Source organism: Solanum dulcamara, chromosome 5 (genome assembly GCF_947179165.1).
Source record: "Solanum dulcamara chromosome 5, daSolDulc1.2, whole genome shotgun sequence".
Lineage (NCBI taxonomy): Eukaryota > Viridiplantae > Streptophyta > Magnoliopsida > Solanales > Solanaceae > Solanum > Solanum dulcamara.
This window is the reverse complement of record NC_077241.1, coordinates 25,691,181-25,702,578: the sequence shown is the minus strand read 5'-3', so window position 1 is coordinate 25,702,578 and position 11,398 is coordinate 25,691,181.

Below are 11,398 nucleotides of genomic sequence, written 5' to 3'. Positions count from 1 at the left end.
ATTTAAAATTATATGCTTTTAAGCTTCCAAAAGCTCAATGCATGGAATAAGCTTCCAAAAGCATATTCAGTATTATACGGTGTTTTCTTTTGGGTTTCTCCATAACCTTTTTCTTTTAATTAAAAAAGTAGTTTAATTATTTTGATTCGTATTGGGATCTTTTTTCCTTTATTTTGCCTTTTAAGGTGCCCAAAACACTACAAAGAAAAGTTTTAAAAAATATTAATTTTTTATAGGATCAAAAGATATCCTATTTGATTGATTTAATGAAAAAGATTGCTATTCGCTCCGTTTGATTATTATACTAAAAATAATTATTCCATATTTGTTGTCCATCTTACTAAATCAAAAAGTATTAATTAAGTTTTCTATATTATCCTTGCAATTAATTTTTTTTTTGAAAGTATTTACATTTATTTGTAAAGTTTTCAAGAAGTTTTTTTAAGGGATGAATTAGTAAAAATATTTTCTTATTTATGATTTTTTTAAGCATCGTGTAAAATGAAAAGTGGTCAACTAATATTAGAAGAACTGAGTATTATTATATAAAAGGAAAAAAACCTAACTATACAATTTAAGCACCTAAATTACTTATATATGACAGTAGTTTGACTTTTCACCTACATAACGATAAAAATTTTACAAAACAGAACAAAATAAAATAAAAATAAAAAAATTCAAAAATCCCAAAATATAATAAAGGGATTAAAAAAACACACATTTTTGTCCCAAAAAAATCTCTTTTTTTTAATCTTTTCCAAAAATATCTCCCCTCAATATTTTTACTTCCCGATCATTCTCCTCTTTTCTAATCTTCCTTCTGAAATATCTTCCATCAATTTTTTTTTCAATTTTCTCCATAAATCAATTTACCAGTCTAATCAAATTGAATAAGCATATTTTCTTTTTCTCTCTCTATCCCTTTTTTCCTGAATTTTTTTCTCTCTCTTCACTCGTCTCCTTCTCCTTTCTTCTTATTTTTTTTATAATTTTTTACCCTATTTTATTTTTTCAATTTTTTAATTCTTTTTTATTTCTCACTCTTTGTTTATTTATTTCTTTTTAAAAGAAAATTATGTCTTACACAATTGTAGGTTGGAACATATAATCAAAAATTAACTTTATCATCAAGTATGAATTTTTTAAAATTTATTTGGTTATAATTTGATGTAATTTTATAAGACCCCGTAAGACGAAAAGTTGAACCAAAAAGGGAAAATTTCAAAATAAGTGGACTGACCCAGGTTGATGAGCCAGTCTATGACTCTTTTAGATTATTACGAGTCATAAACTTGACTCGTGGAAGTGAAGTAAGGAAAGGAGTTGAAAAATTGGCATAGGCAAAACGAGAGTCTACAAGTCGTATGACGACTCGTGAAAGAGTCTACGACTCGTACAAATGAGTCGTAGTTTAAGCCTTATACCCTACAAATTACTAAGCCTCAGGACTTCATCTACGACCCAACAGGACGTGTTGTAGAGGAGTTTACGATTCGTAGAAATGAGTCATATGGAAACTTCAGAGACCGTCCAAACTTGTAGGTTTTCAGACCTGCAGGACGAGTCACTTTGATGACTCGTAACACCAATGATGAGTCGTAAATACGACTCGTAGGAGTAACTTTAGAGGCTCGATTTTTAGGTATTTCTAACACCTACAGGATGAGTCGTAATGACGACTCGTTACTGCTTCTATGAATCGTAGAACCTAGTCGTAGAGTTGCCCGATTCGAGATTTAATAAGGGATAGTTTGGTATTTTTTCTACATTCTAATAATGTCTGTGGACGTTTTTAAGGACTAGATTCATTAAATATTATGTCCTAAATACTCTTAAACTCTTTTATTCTCTCATTATTTCCCCAAACAAATTCTAGACTTCTCTCCCAAGGTTCCTAATGAGTTCATCAAGCTTTGATTAGAGTTTCTTCAAGATCAAGCCTCGTTTCTAAAATTCAAGTCCAATTTTAATCAAGTTATATGTGGATTAATTCATTGGTCCCTTCCACCGATGGAGTCCAAGGTTTATTTCAAAAATCTCATGAAATCTCATTACTTTTACACTTCAATTTTTATGAATTGTATTGAGATGTTTCAATTTCATTTTTAATCGTTAATAATGATCATTATAAGTATGTTTCTATTTAAATTATATGATTTTAATTTCAATTATGAATGTCCATGGATGAATCTATTTTCTATGATGAATTACACGAAGTTCAATGATTTCAAGTATTCTATGGTTTTAAATCAAATTGATTATGTATTCAAGTTTTTCTTCTAAATTTAAGTCTGAATCATGACTACGGATTTCAATCATGATCATGAATTATAAGTATTCTAAGATATGAATTTCATGCAAGTTGCTAAGAAAGGTGACTTAGAGACTTATGTGGTGACCTAGGACCTTATGATATGAATTATGCAAGTAAGATTTGTAATGATGAAAGGCCAATACTCACATTGCAATTTTGTTATGAAATGAGATATTCTATGAATCATGAAGTTTATGAAGAAGTAATGATATATGCTAAGTATGTTTACTATGTTACATATTCCGTGTGATTTGACTTAGCACTGAGTGGACTTGAGGTGTGGGCCCTATCAAAATTTTTAGTAGCAGCCTCAAGTCTATTAAACTATATGCCACCGTAGGTTTACCTTCAATTCCTAGCTAGTGGATCCACATATATCATATAAACATGATCCGCCTAGTGGGGTAGAGTCTACCTTGGCAAGTAGATTTTTCTTTTCTGCATTGTATAAGTAGACAAAGGGATTCCGTGATATAACTCACATGGTCTTATTGTCGGTTATGGTTCTTATCCTACATATGTATATGCTCATTATGTTATTTTATGATTTTCAACTAAGTCCTTTAAATGCTTTGATCATCATGTTGTCCTCATGGCTTTATCGATCTTCTTTATTTTGTATATTCTTGATCATTGCATGTCATAATTTATGTTTCATGTTATGACCACATACTTAGTATATTCAAATGTAGTAATGCATATTGTTGCCTATATTATCTCATAATGTAGGGATTGATGTTGAGGATCATACTAGTACCTGTGGCTAGTGAGCTTCAATTCTGACAAACCTTTGGTGAGTCCTCATCTATCGAGGACTAGATATTAAGTTGGTTATTTTTTTAAAGACTTTGTTGTGTTTTCATTTGAGGGTAAGCTAGGGATATGTCTTAGCCCCCACCCATGTTCATACGTGAGGCATTAGTTGGAAAAATGCTTTCAAGTCTATATTGTCAAGTTACATTCTTCTTTTATGATTCATGGTTTAGACTCTATTATGCTATTTCTGCATTTACTTTACCTTATGTATGTGTTATATATGTCAAGAGGCTTGTTTGGAGTCTTCGGAGTTTTGATAGCCGTGTTATGACTAAGTCCTAGGTCGGTTCTTGACAAATTTGATATAAGAACACAAGATTTAAGATGTCCTAGGGTGTCCAACATACTGCATCAAGTAGAGTCTTATTCATGGATGTGAAGCGAGCCACACCTATGAATTCTCACTTCTTTCATGATCTATGTCCTACGATAGAGTGTGTTCTAAAACTTTTTTTCCCTAACAGTTTTTCTTTGAGACTTTCAGAAAAATACCTCCAAGAAGGCCACGTTGCCAAGGGGAAAAAATTCTAACAAAGCCTAAGCTCTTCTGGCTCCTCAAGGCAATGACTCTTTTCCCGAGAAAGTGAAACATGTGGAGTTCTGGACTGCTTTTACCATGCTAGCCCACGTAGTGGCCAAACAAGGGGTTCCAACTCTTCCTAATGTTCCTACTCTTGCATCTAGAGTGAGAGACTTGGCACTAATGAACCCTCTAGAGTTCATGGCTCAAAGGTTGATGAGGATCCTCAAGAATTCATTGATGAGGTCTACAAGATAGTGAGCATTATAGGGGTGTCGTCGGAAGAGAAAGCGGAGTTGGCTGCTTACCAACTTAGGGGTGTTGCTAAGTTTGGTGCACTCAATGGAAGTTAGAAAGGATACACGAAGGTCCGATTAAATGGGAAGCCTTCAAGCTTTCCGTCCTTGATCTCTTTTTCCCTCTTAAGCTAAGGAAAGCTGAAGTGTTGGAGTTGATTAACCTTTGACAAGGCAACATGGGAATGAGGGACTATGCCCTCAAGTTTACTAAGATATCCAAGTATGCTCCTTCATTAGTTGTCGATCCATGCTCGAATATGTCAATTCATTTCGGGGGTGTCTGACTTGGTTGCTAAGGAATACCGTACCACCATTCTTGTGAAAGAAATGGACATATCTCAGCTCATGACTTTTATTGAATAAATTGAAGGATAAAAACTCAAGGAGATGAGAATGAGGGACTCTAAGAGAGTCCGGTATGAAGGTGGGTTCTCCAATGCTAAGACCTATGATGGTAGTAGTGGATGCTCTTAACAAGGCCAAGGTTTGGGGAAGAAGTTTTCTAAAGATAGGGTTCCATACCCTAAAGTTCAAGGAGGAGAGGGTGTGAAATGGGAATGGGTGCTTGCTATGAATGTGGCAAGATGGTCTATAAGCAATGTGAGTGCCCTCATATTGCCCACAAAAGTGAAGAAGGTCGTACACAAGGAGGCCAAGTGTAACAAGGCGCCAAGCTCAACTTAAGGCAATGCAACAACTGATTCTATGCTTTTTATGATAGGCAAGATATGGATGAGACTCTCGATGTGGTCACGGGTATGTTATTGGTCTTTAACTTTAATATTTATGCATTGCTTTATCCAAGTGCAAAATTTTCTTTTGTTACTCCTTTTCTATGAGATTTGATGTGTGCCCCGAAGTGTTATTAGAACTTTTTTCGGTTTATACTCCAATTGATGATTCGGTATTAGCCAATAGAGTTTATAGAAATTATCCCATGTCGGTCTTGCACAAAGTTATTCGATGTGATCTTATTGAACTTGACATGACCGATTTTGACATCATTATTTGTATGGATTGGTTACATGCCTCTTATGCATCTATATGTTGTAGGACCCGTGTGGTTAAGTTTCACTTTCCTAATGAGCCTATTCTTGAATGGTAGGGTAATGATTCGGTGGTTAAGGGTCGATTCATCTTATGTGTTAAGGCCTAAAAACTGATTTCCAAAAGGTGGATTTACAATATTGTGTGAGTTAGGGATGTTGATCCCGAAACTCCTACTCTTGAGTCGGTCTTTATAGTCAATGCATTTTCCGATGACTTGGTCGGTGTTCCTCCTGAAAGGAAAACTAACTTTGGCATAGATTTCCTTCCCGATACTCAACCTATTTCTATTCTTCCTTATCGTATGGCTCCGGCGAAACTTAAGGAGTTGAAAAAGCAATTGAAGTATTTGTTAGATAAGGGTTTTATAAGGCGAAGTATTTCACCATGGGGTGCTCCCGTGTTGTTTGTTAGCAAGAAGGATGGGTCACTCTGAATATGTATAGATTAACGATAATTTAATAAGGTCACCATAACGAACAAATATCCAATTTCAGGGATTAATGAGTTATTTTACCAATTACAAGGAGCAAGTTACTTCTCAAAGATTATTCTCCACTACGATTATCACCAATTAAGGGTAAGGGAGTGTGATATTCCTAAGATGGCATTTTGAACAAGGTATGGTCATTTTGAATTTGTAGTAATGTCGTTTGGTTTGACTAATGCTCCTGCTATTTTCATGGATTTGATTAATCATATTTTTAAGCCATACATAGACATGTTCGTGGTGGTATTTATTGATGACATCTCGATTTACTCTCGGAATAAGGAAGACCATATGGTTTACTTGAAAATTATGTTGCAAACATTGAGAGATAAGCAACTATTTTCCAAATTTAGTAAGTGTGAATTTTGGCTAAGGAAAGTTGCATTTCTTGGCCATGTGGTGTCCAATTATGGGATTAAGATTGATCCAACGAAAATGGAGGCGGTAAAAAATTGGTCTAGACCATTATTCCCTTCAGAGATTAGAAGTTTCTTGGGACTAGACGGTTATTATAAGAGGTTTGTTGAAGGGTTTTTATCTATTTATTCAAAAGAAGGTGAAGTTTTAATGGTCGGAAGAATATGAGAAGAGTTTTCAAATATTGAAGGATTGTCTTATGTTGGCTCCTATTTTGACATTGCCCAAAGGTTCGGTTGGGTTTCTTATTTATTGTGATGTCTCACATGTTGGTTTGGGTTGTGTTTTGATGCAACATGGTAAGGTTATATCCTATGCTTCTCGGCAACTTAAAGTGCATGAAAGGAACTATCCAACCCATGATCTTGAACTTGCGGTGGTTGTGTTTGCTTTGAAAATTTGGCGTCATTATCTTTATGGGGTGCATGTTGATGTGTTCAATGACCACAAAATCTTGCAATATGTGTCTAAGCAAAAGGGACTTGAACCTTAGGCAAGTGAGGTGGCTTGAACTCCTAAAGGACTATGACATGAGTGTGTTGTACCATATGGGCAAGGCAAATATTGTAGCGGATGCTCTTAGTCGGTTGTCCATGGATAGTGAGGCATATGTTGAAGAAGGTAAGAGGGATTTAGTTAAACATGTCCATAGATTGACATGTTTAGGAGTACGTTTGGTTGAATCAAATGATGGAGGTGTTCTTCTGCATAATGGCTCGAAATGTTCTCTTGTGGCAGATGTTAAGGCCAAACAAGATAATGATTCGATGTTGGTTGACTTGAAGAAGTCAGTTGTCAAAAAAACCATTAAGGCTTTCTTCCAAGGGGGAGATGGTATACTCCGTAAGACAAAAAGTTGAGCAAAAAGGGAAAATTTTAGATTATTACGAGTCATAAACTCGACTCGTAGAAGTAAAGTAAGGAGTTGGAAAATTGGCTGAGTTAAAACTACTGAGATTATTACGAGTCGTAAACTTGACTCATAGAAAGGAGTCGTAGTATAGGACTTATACCCTGAAAACTACAGAGCCTCAAGAATTCATGTAAGACTCAATAAGGCGACTCGTAAAGAAGATTACAACTCTTGGAAATGAGTCATACGAAAACTTCAGAGACCTTCCAAACTTACAGGTTTTCAGACCTGCAAGACTAGTCACTTTGATGACTTATCACACCAACGACATGTCGTAACTACGACTCGTAGGAGTAACTTCATAGGCTCAATTTTAGGTATTTCTAACACCTGCAGGATGAGTCATAATGATGACTCGTTACTGCTTCTACGAATCATAGAACCTAGTCGTAGAGTTGCCCGATTCGAGATTTAATGAGGGGTGGTTTGATATTTTTCCCACATTCTAATAATATTTATGGACATTTTAAGGACTAGATTCATTAAGTATTATGTACTAAATACTCTTAAACTCTTTTATTCTCTCATGATTTCCCTAAACAAATTTTAGACTTCTCTCCCAAGGTTCTTAATGAGTTCATCAAGCTTTGGTTAGAGTTTCTTCAAGATCAAGCCTCGTTTCTAAAATTCAAATCCAATTTCAATTAAGTTATATGTGGATTGATTCATTGGTCCCTTCCACCCATGGAATCCAAGGTTTATTTCAAAAATCTCATGAGATCTCATTACTTTTACACTTCAATTTTTATGAATTGTGTTGAGATGTTTCAATTTTATTTTTAATCATTACTAATGATCATTATAAGTATGTTCCTATGTCAATTACATGATTTTAAGTTCAATTATTAATGTCCATGGATGAAGCTATTTTCTATGATGAATTACATGAAGTATGAGTATGAAGTTCAACGATTTTAAGTATTCTATGGTTTTAAATCAAATTGATTATGTATTCAAGTTTTTCTTCTAAATTTAAGTATGAATAATGACTACGGATTTCAACAATAATCATGAATTATAAGTATTTTAAGATATGAATTTCATGCAAGTTATGAAGAAAGGTAACTTAGAGACCTATGTGGTGACCTAGGACCTTATGATATGAATTATGCAAGTAAGATTTGTAATGATGAAAGGACAATACTCACATTGAAATTTTGTTATGAAATGAGCTATTCTATGAATCATGAAGTTTATGAAGAAGTAATGATATATGCTAAGTATGTTTACTATGTTACATATTCCGTGTGATTTGACTTAGCACCGAGTGGACTTGAGATGGGGGACCTATCAAAATCTTTAGTAGCAGCCTCAAGTCTCTTAAAATATATGCCACCGTAGGTTTACCTTCAATGCCTATCTAGTGGATCTATATATTGTGTATAAACATGACCCGCCTAGCGGGGTAGAGTCTACCTTGGCAAGTAGATTTTCCTTTTCTTCATTGTATAAGGAGACAAAGGGATTCCGTGTTATAGCTCACATGGTCTTATTGTCGGTTATGGTTCTTATCCCACATATGTATATGCTCATTATGTTATTTTATGATTCTCAACTAAGTCCTTTAAATGCTTTGATCATTATGATTTTCTCATGACTTTGCTTATCCTCCTTATCATGTTTTCAAAGATTGATCATTGCATCTTAGGATTTTTATTGCATGTCATGCCCTCATACTTAGTACATTCAAAAGTACAAACATATATTTGTTGCATTGTATCATAATGTAGGGGTTGAGGATCACGTTCCTACCACACATGCCTAGTAGAGTCCTTTATTGGTGAAGTATTTGGTGAGTCCTCATCTATTGGGGACTAGTTATGAGTTTCTCGTTTCTGTTTTCAAAAATATTTATTTCTTCATGTTGAGGTCAATATAGGGACATGTCTTAGCCCCTGCCATTTTCATATAGTAGAGACATTTTGTTGGATATATGTTTATGATCCATATTCTAGACTCATTCTTATGTTATTTTCTGCACTTACTTTACCTTATGTATTCTTTATGATATGTCAAGAGGCTTGATTTGATTTCTTTGGGGTTTCAATCTCCGTGATACAACTAGGTCCTAGCTTGGGTCGTGGCAAACTTGGTAGCAGGGCAAAATATTTAAGATGTCCTAGGGTGTACAAAATGCCACATCAAGTAAAGTCTTATTCATGGTTGTGAAGTACGCCGTATCTATGAATAGGAGGATATGAGGCATTTTAGGAAACTCTCACTTCTTTCCTAGTCTATGTCGTACTAAAGAGTTTACCGTAAGACTTTCTTTCCCTAACAATTATCCTTTGTGATTTTTAGAAAATGCCTCCAAGAAGAGCACCTATGCAAAGAGGGATTAATGCTAATGGGGACCAATCTCCTACGACTCCTCAGAACAATGGTCCCCTACCCGACCAAGTGACTAAATCAGAGTTTCAGACCACTATTACTATGCTAGCCTAACTTATCACCAATCAAGGGGTTGCGGCTCTTCCCAATGCTCCTGCTCCAGCTTCTAAGGTGAGGGACTTTGCAAGAATGAACCCTCTAGAGTTCCATGATTCAAAATACGATGAGGATCCTCAAGAGTTCATTGATGAGGTCTATAAAATAGTGAGCATTATGAGAGTGTTGTCGGAAGATAAAGAGGAGTTGGCAGTTTACCAACTCAAGAGTGTTGCTCAAGTATGGTATACTCAATGGAAAATAGAGAGGGTGGGAGAAGGACATATTAAATGAGAAGCCTTCAAACTTGCTTTCCTTGATCGCATTTTACCTTTTGAGCTAAGGAAAGCTAAGGTGTTGGAGTTCATTAATCTTTGGCAAGGCAATATGGGAATGGGAGATTATTCCCTCAAGTTCACCAAGCTCTCCAAGTATGCTCCTTTGTTGGTTGTTTATCCACATGCCCGAATGAGTCAATTCATATCATAGGTATCCGACTTAGTTGCTAAAGATTGCCTTACCACTATGCTTATTAAAGCGATATATATATTTTAGCTTATGACCTTTGCCAAGAAAATTCAAGGAGAGAAGCGCAAATAGATAAGAATGAGAGATTCTAAGAGAGCCCGATATGAAGGTGGGTTCTCAAATGCTACATCCGTGGTACTAGTGACCATTCTCAAGAAGGCCAAGGTTTGGGAATGAAGCTTGCTAATGACAGGGTGCCATACGCTAAGGCTCAAGGAGGAGGTGTGAATACTAGTAGCCCTTCATTTCCCATGTGTGCAATATGTACAAAGAATCATGGAGGGATATATTTGATGGGAACGGGTGCTTTCTTTGGATGTGGAAAGATGGGACATAGGAAATCCGAGTGCCCTCATATTCCTAATAAGGGTAGAGAAGGTCGTCCGCAAGACCAAGTTACTCAAGGAGGCGAAGTTCTACAAGGTGCCCAAGTTCAACCTAAGGGTAGTAAATGTAACAACCAATTTTATGCTTTTTATTATAGGCAAGAGGTGGAGAAAACTCCCGATGTGGTTACCAGTATGTTACAGGTCTTTCACTATGATGTTTATGCTTTGCTTAATCCAGGTGCAAATTTATCTTTTGTTACTCCTTATGTGGCCATGAGATTTGATGTTAGCCCAGAAATATTGATGGAACCTTTTTCTGTTTATACTCCCATAGATGAGTTAGTTATGGCTAAAAGATTCTACAGAAATTATCCTATGTCGATCTTGATAACATTTTGATTTACTCACGAAGTGAGGAAGAGCACGCCAGCCATTTGAGGATTGTGTTGCAAATTCTCAAGGAACATCAGTTGTATGCAAAGTTTAGAAAATTTGAATTTTGACTAAGGTCGATTGCTTTCCTTGGTCATATTATTTTTAAAGAATGAATTATGGTTGATCCAAAAAAGACCAAGGCAGTTAAGAATTGGCCTAGACCGTTGAGTCCTTCTGATATTTGAAGTTTTTGGGGCTTGGCCGGTTATTATAGACAGCTTATGGAAGGTTTTTCTTCCATTGCATCATCCTTGACTTCTTTGAATTTAAAAAAGGTGAAATTCCAATGGTCCAAGGCATGTGAGAAGAGCTTCCAAGAGTTGAAGGATAGACTTGTCTCCATTTTGGTGTTGAATTTATCAAAAGGTTCTGATGGTTTTGTTGTGTATCAAAGTGATAGCTTATGCTTCAAGGCAACTCAAGGTGCATGAGAAGAATTACCAATTCCATGACTTGGAGTTGGTGGCAGTCATATTTGCTTTGATATTATGGAGACATTATATCAATAGTGTCCATGTAGATGTTTTCATCGATCACAAGAGTTTGCAATATGTGTTAACTCAAAAAGACTTGAATCTTTGACAAAGAAGATGACTTGAATTGTTAAAGATTATGACATGAGTGTGCTATACCATTCAGGTAAGGTAAATATGGTTGCCGACACTCTTAGTAAATTGTCCATGAATAGTGTTAATTATATTGAGGAATAAAAGAGAGAGTTAGTTTGAGATGTGCATTGATTATCCTGGTTGGGTGTTTGATTGGTTGATTCCAAGGATAGTGGTATTGTTGTGCAAAATGGTTCCGAGGCGGATGTAAAGGCATATCAAGATGATGACCCCTCTTTGGTTTAATTGAAGAAA